Source organism: Sceloporus undulatus, chromosome 1, assembly GCF_019175285.1.
Source record: "Sceloporus undulatus isolate JIND9_A2432 ecotype Alabama chromosome 1, SceUnd_v1.1, whole genome shotgun sequence".
Classification (NCBI taxonomy): Eukaryota; Metazoa; Chordata; class Lepidosauria; order Squamata; family Phrynosomatidae; genus Sceloporus; species Sceloporus undulatus.
In genome coordinates, this window is record NC_056522.1 from 195988416 (window position 1) to 195996040 (window position 7625).

Genomic DNA, 7625 nt, shown 5'->3' on the forward strand with positions numbered 1-7625 from the left:
GGAGGTTGGGTTTTCATTGGTTTGCTTTTGGTAAAGCCTAAATCTATTTGCTAGTTCCAGGTGGAGTAGCCTCACTGAATCACTAGATATATGTAAATGTTGGTTAACCACTAAGCTATTGACTCTAGAAACAGAAAGGGAATTTAGGACAAGAGGGAAGAGACCTGAGTTTTGATACTCACTCGATGACCTTGGGCTAGGAACCATCTCTTAGCCTAACTTTGTTCTTGTGTGCCTTCAAGTTGTTTCTGACTTATGGTGACCCTAAGTCAAACCTATCATGGGATTTTCTGAGGCTGTGAACATCTGACTCCATTGAATTATTACTAGGATAAAAGTAGAAGTGAAAAATGTATATCGCAGGGGGGGGGGGGGGGGGGGGGACTGTATAATTATTTAAAAATAAAATAAAAAATGACAAACACCTTCACTTGACACAATTACAGTATACCACTATGATCCCACTTTCTGCCATGGTTCCATCCTACAGAATCCTGAACTAGGCATTTTAGGTATGGGCTTTTAGAAACAAGCCAGCATAGCATAATGGTCCAGCTATCCTCAATATGGCCATGGAGAATTCTGGGAACTATGGGATGGAATTCAGGATCCGATTTATGCATAACCTGGGGTTATGTGTCCATAGTAGATCTGTATTCATGGTCCCTACATAGCCACAATCATGGCACTGTTGCCTCAATTGTATGCCTTCAGATCTTTTTTTCCAGGCATCAGCCACACTGAGAGACGTGGGTTCATTCTGCTGGTGATCAGTGGATAGACAGATGACATTTCCACCCCTTTCCACCAGCAAGCAAGGCTGTGACAATTAGAAGCCGAACTCCTGTCACATTTCTTTGTCACAGCCTGCCTGGCTGCCGGGAAGGAGAGTGAAAACATCATCCACCCACACTCCAATTGCCAGAAGAATGGATCATCTTTTCTCCATATGGCTGCTGCCAGTAAATTAGATTTGGAAGGGTTAGGCCAGGAGACACTACTTAACTACACAATTAACATACTTATGTAATGAAGTACGTAGTGCATGTAGAATTCTGTTTATGGTTTTGAAGTTTTCCAAGCTTTAATAGAATTTAGAAATAGGGCAGCAACTACTGTAGAATTTGAGACTAAATAGGAGGGATAGGATGGTGAAGGTTGTGAACTCCCAATCCTGGTATGATGCCACATGGAAGGCAATTTGTGAAACTTGAAGTCAGGCAGTACTATTTGGCATAGTGAGGTATCTTTGGCTAACACACTCCAGGTGCCAAGGGAGCACTTTTTACTGCAAAGGAAACAAGCTTTGGAATTTCTTACAAATTGGTTATACTGTTAACTGGGATTCTCTGGTGGTTACTTGCAAATGCCTAGTAGGGGAGAAACACATGCTTCTTCTAATTAAAAGTCAATTAAAAGTTGACCCCTTTCTGTAACCAAGGTACTGCTGACAACACACTGGGAAAAACAGCATTAATACAGTGACAATAATGCTTCTTACTTTATTTAAATGTATTGTTTCAGCTCTGAATATTCAAGGCGTGCTCTTTTGTGCTGGAATAGCTGTTCACCATCAGATGTTTACCAGCGTTCAAACTGTATTGGCTTTCAGATAATTATGTCAGATTCTTGCTTTTATGGGAACACGCTGCTCTTACCCCATGCTCTTCTCAGTTTATAAACACTGTAGACAAAGATACAAATGGCATATTCTGCAGATAGGCCAACGGCTGCCTCCATGACAATGAATGGAATGAAACCAGTATGTACATCAGGGTCAACCCAAGACATTTTTCTGCCTGAGATAAAGAGGAAGATGGCACCTTTCCCCTTTCCATGTGCAAGAGCTGAGTGGACTACCAGTTCTATCATTCATCAGTGGGAGAGCATCCTCCAATCTAGACACTATACCTATATTGATACAGACTAGAATCATATTGGCTTTTTTAGCTGCCACATTACACTGTTGACTCATGTTTAGATCTACTAGGACTTCTAGATCCCTTTCACTTCCTATATCTGTGCATTTCATTTTTTCATCCTTTCATTTCTCCCTGCCGGCATTCATTTTGTTAGTTTTGTACCAACTTTATTAAGATCATTTTGAATTTTGATCCTATCCTCTGGGGTATTAACTACTCCTAATTTGGTGTCATTTGCAAATTTGATAAGCATGTCGTCTATTCTTTTATCCAAGTCATTGATAAAGATGTTGAATAGCACTGGGCCCAGCACAAAACCCTATGGCATCTCACTGGCCACTTCTCTCCAGGATGAGAGAGCACCCTTTCAAAAAATGTTTTCTCCCCCCCCCCCCTCTCATCCACTTAAATTGCATTGCCACCATGCCCAAATTGTGTTAAAAAGAGAGAGAGAAATAAAACTAAAAGACCCAAAAGACATGCTGGTAAAGCAACAGGGCAGAGATGAAGAAGTTTGGGAAAGAGTCTCAGACCAGCAATGGCTCCTACAGTGCTTGCAGACACATATGATAGGTACTTCTCCCAAGCCGATACATATGTGTATTCTTTCATTAATTGTGGCAAGAACAGAGGATTGTATGCTAACCTCTTAAATTGTGTTGTGAGAACTCTTACCAGGTAACAGCATGTGTGTCTTCAGAATGCTTTACACTCCCTTTCTATTTGGCACCTGAGGTTCCAGCTCAATGGAAGATAGACATGGTTGCAGAATATTTGAAGAGGAGCACTCACCTAGAAAATTACAGTCACTTTTGAACAGATGGCCCTAGGGTAGGGGAAATTGTTTCAAAGATTTTTATCTTTGAAATAACCAGGGGGATGGGGAAGGATAAAGAAATGCAAGGCTCTTTGTGTCCTTCACTTTTCAGGGGACTGAAAGCTCTTCCACGTGGAACACATTTTGTACTGAAGAATCATGGTAAAATTGTCAAAACCTACCTTTAACTAAAGGGCTAGGCTTGCAAATGCTGTTCAACAGGAATTTTGATTCCAGCTTTCAACCTTATATATCAAACAGATTGTCCATTATATGTATTACAATCTCTTGTTCAGCCTTTCTAGAAATATAGACAGATTTCTTAGAGAACCTTCCCCCCCGCCACCCACCTCACCCTCCTTTTTGTACTAGTTGAAAAGAAAGAAATGTGTATTTCTTCTCTTTATCATCCGCCTTTTGAAACGTCCAAGGTCTGTTCTGCTACAAATGACACCAAATTGGCTCAGGAATGGCAGATTCAATCAATGTTATTCTAAAAGAGATGGATATTGTGTAGGAGAATGTAGGAACTACCTGCTCCCATTGAACCAAAATATCCAGCCAGCTGTTTCTTGAAAGCACACAAAGGCATGGAAGCAATGGGAACATTTCTTCTTCTTCTTCTTCTTTGGACTATAGCTCTATAAAATCTTCCAGCCAAAACAGCCAGAGCCATAGATCTAACTTTTCCAAACTCTGTCAACAGTCCCCTTTCCTCACAACATTCCTCTTGTCCATTCCTGCACCTCCTCCTAAGCAGATAGAAGAGTGAATTATTCCCTTGGTAGTTTTCTTCCTCCCAATCCTACTGAGAGGTGCATAAAAATATATACTATTTATTGCAGCCCTTCATCAAACCACATTCTACACTGCAATCAGCCAAGAGCTGCACTTTCCTTTCGTGCGCTCAGCCTGATTAGCTTAAATTAAACTTCGTGCCAATCAAGAAGGAAAAAGGAAAGGCAAACAATTCCCCAATGCAGGAGAGTCTTATCAACAAGCAAAGAAACATAAAAATAGCTAATGTAAACTCCCACAAATCCTGGTTGTTTGTTCCTTTGCTGTGCTTTTCGTAAGGTTGCCACAACACTGCAAGAGCTTGTGTCAAACAGAAAAGCCTATAGTTTTTAACTGTAAGGTAGAATTGCAACTGACATCACCATTCCAGAAGGTGTCAGCTTATTAGTTATCCAGACCTTGCCGAACTTTCATAACCAAAACCAGTGACCAGGCAGGATGGGAAATTTAGTCCAATATTGGCACTGTCCATTTGGAAAGAAACATGGGTAGCATTCTTATACCAGGTCTATCCATTCATCCATCTGCCTCCACACTGTCTCTACCAGCCTAAACCAACCTGAAGGTCCTTCAGCTGTCTAGGGTTACAACTTCCATCATTCCTGGCTGGCATGATGAGATGGTGAAAGATTTCAGGCAGATAAAAATTGTTCTAAAACTGTTGTGCTGGGCCAGGCAGCTCCTAGATTTTTCCTTCCCACTGTTTCCTCCTATGTCAGACTTCGTTAAAGGCTCAACCAAAGTAATATTTTTTTAACTGCACTTAGAAGTAATTTTTGTGGGACATCTCAACAAAGATGTTCGGATTAAGGGAATATCTCCATTTTCATGGAATGGCACATTTTCCACAAGCAAATTGAGAAACAGACTTGCACAGCCTTTTAAACTGCTGCATGTTTTAATTAATGTGCTTTAACTGATGTGCATTGTTGATTTGCTGTCATTCCCCACCCTGATTCATGGGGAGAGGCAGGTAAAAAATAAATAAATTAGGAGGAAGCACACCTATAAAAACATCCTGCCAGTTATCTTGACAAACCCTATCTTTTGAGGTTCTGGACTTTGTTGTCATGTAAACCAACCAAACTGAAAAAACCCAAGATAAAAAACCAAACAAAACAACCAAAGGGTTCTAGCAAAAAGACATGTATAAGGAAATAACAGCACCCTGGAGCAAAAAAACAATATAGTATCTTAAAGGGTGCTGTTATTTCCTTATACATATCTTTTTGCTAGAACCCTTTGGTTGTTTTCTTTGTTGTCATGTGCCTTCAAGTTGTTTCCAACTTATGGTGACCCTAAGGCAAAACTAGCATAAGGTTTTCTTGGCAAGATTTGTTCAAAGGAGGTGTCCCATTGCCTTCCCCTGAGAGCATGTGACTTGCCCAAGGTCCCCCAGTGGGTTTCCATGGCCAAGCTGGGAATCAAACCCTGGTCTCCAGAGTCATAGTCCAACATTCAAAGTGTTCCGTCATGATGAGGAGCAGCCAAAATGATGTGGAAGCTCTTTCAGGGGACAGTTATAGGTCTAAGATGGAGTTCAAAATACCAGTTACTACTAGTCATAATGGTTCAATAGCACATACACAAGCACACCTTGTGTCAGAGAAAGAACACCTCTGTATATCCACTGCTGGAGGATGTAAACTAGAAGGTGCATTTGCACTCATATCCTACTAGTAAGCTTCCCATATGAGCATCTGGTGGGTCACTGAGAAAATAAAATACTGAACCCTGGTTTGACCAGGAGTGCTCTTGTTGGGTTCTTGTTTATGCCCTTGAGCCAACCAAGATAAGCTATGCCTTTTGTGCACACACTCCAACTCCGAGATCCAAACTACACACAGCTTTAAAGAAACATCTTGCAGCTCTGCATTTGTATACAGAGGGACCTAATTGAATTGGAGCTCATAGTGCATTGGCAGGTTGTGCTAACATTTTGCCTCCTACTAAGGTCCTGAACTCCACTGCTAGATCACACTTACAATGTTTATTGCTAGATCCCTGTTAGCTACATCTTTAAAATAATGTGTAGCTTGATTTTATGGATACTTGTATAACCACCAGAGAAGGCAAAGGACAGCAGAACTTGGCATGCAAGATAGAGGAGTTGCTGAAGTGCCACAGAAAGCATAAATAACAGAGAAGAGAGTGCTAAAGGAGGACAGAGGAAAAAGATCAAGATGCTACAACCTGGTAATGTTGGAATTCGTTCTAATGCACAAGTCATTTATATCTAAAAATTAATTCATGGACATTTGTTAATAGGTTGGAAATGAAAAGATTGAGAAGTGACATGATAGTAAAGTATTTCTAAGGATGTCACACAGAAGATGAAGCCAGCTTGTTTTCTGCTACTACGGTGCCTAGAATACAAACAAATGTATTCCGATCACAAGAAAAGAGTCCATCTAAACATTAAGAACTTTTTTACTGCAAGAACTGCTCAATAGTTTAATAGATTGCCTCAGAGGGTGATGGATTCTCCTTCTTTGGAAGTCTTTAGACAAAACTTGGATGGCCATCTCAGGGGTGCTTTAGTTAGGTATGTTTGGATTTCATAGTCCCTTCCCACTTTGATTCCATGCCAATAGAATTTTGACAAAATTATTGAGTTAATGCTAATCATTAAGACATAAATGTATTCTTTTGAAACATGCAAAAAAAATTTTTTTAATGTCAAACCACTATCAAAGATTATCAAGTTGTGAGCAACAAATTTAGACTTGATGTACAAACCACGGCCATCCAATATTATTATTATTATTATTAACCTTTATTTATGAAGCGCTGTAAATATGGAAGCTAGCATGGCGTAGTGCTTTGAGCATTGGACTGCAACTCTTGGAGACCAGGATTCAAATCCCTGCTCAGCTATGGAAACCCACTGGGTGATTTTAGCCAACAGAGACTCTCTCAACCTCAGAGGAAGGGGAAGGCAAAACTCTGTGATGGGTTCATCTAAGGACTGCCATAAATTGGAAATGACAACAAACAACCCCCATACACACCTTCTCCTCTTCCAACTATACCCTATAGACCAGTGCTGCTCAGTAGTAGGCTGTGGACCATTGGCTGCTGTTGCAGTGAATTTCCAAGAAACTATCATATGACAAAAATATATATCTCCTGTCCCTGCCACAATCTGGGAGAAAATGTTGATCCACTGTATCAGACACTCTAGAGCAGTGGTTCCCAACCTGTGGGTCGGGACCCCTTTGGGGGTCGAACGACCCTTTCATAGGAGTCGCCTAAGACCATCGGAAAACACATATTTGCATGTAAGCAATGAAAATAATTTTATGGTTGGGGGTCATCACAACATGGGGAACTTTATTAAAGGGTCACAGCATTAGGAAGGTTGAGAACCACTGCTCTAGAGGAATAATGTTATAGGCCTCACCTCATTTGCTCCTTAAAGGGCCTTCCCCAAATTTCATAAGGCACAAGAAGTTGATAAATCTGCATCTGCTCCAGGCTTTTCTGTTCTCTTGACAGGCTTCGCCCAGGAAAAGAGGGATTACGTTGCTAGCTCCAAGGCCTGCCATTTATATCGGCCCAAAATTTTAGTGTATTCATATTGGACAATCTTAAATTTTTTGATGTTTACCATAATCATTTTTTAGGGGTTGATCACTATTTTTATGATTGGGGGGAGGGGTTGGGTTTTGGGGTTTTTTTAATTGTAATTTTTAATTGTTTGATGTTTTATTTATCCTGTTGGAATCCACCTTGATTCCTTTGTGAAAAAGCTGACTACTACTAATAGTAATCATGCTCAACTAGATTTCAAAGGATTTATCAGTAAGATCCAAAAGGCCACAGTCTCCAATTAGCTGTGTGATTACATTAAAATGTTAGTATTACCTATTACAATGTTCTGCTAAGGAGATACAGCCATCTTGTGGCTTTAACATTGCAATTAATTATTGCAATATTATATATTTACAGCAATATTATATATATATATATACACACACACACACACACATACACACACACACACACCCCCCCAAAAAAAACCCCTTAAAAATAAGTTGCAGCCTGTGGCTCAAGATGATCTAAAACTGGCCATTCCTGTCCTAACC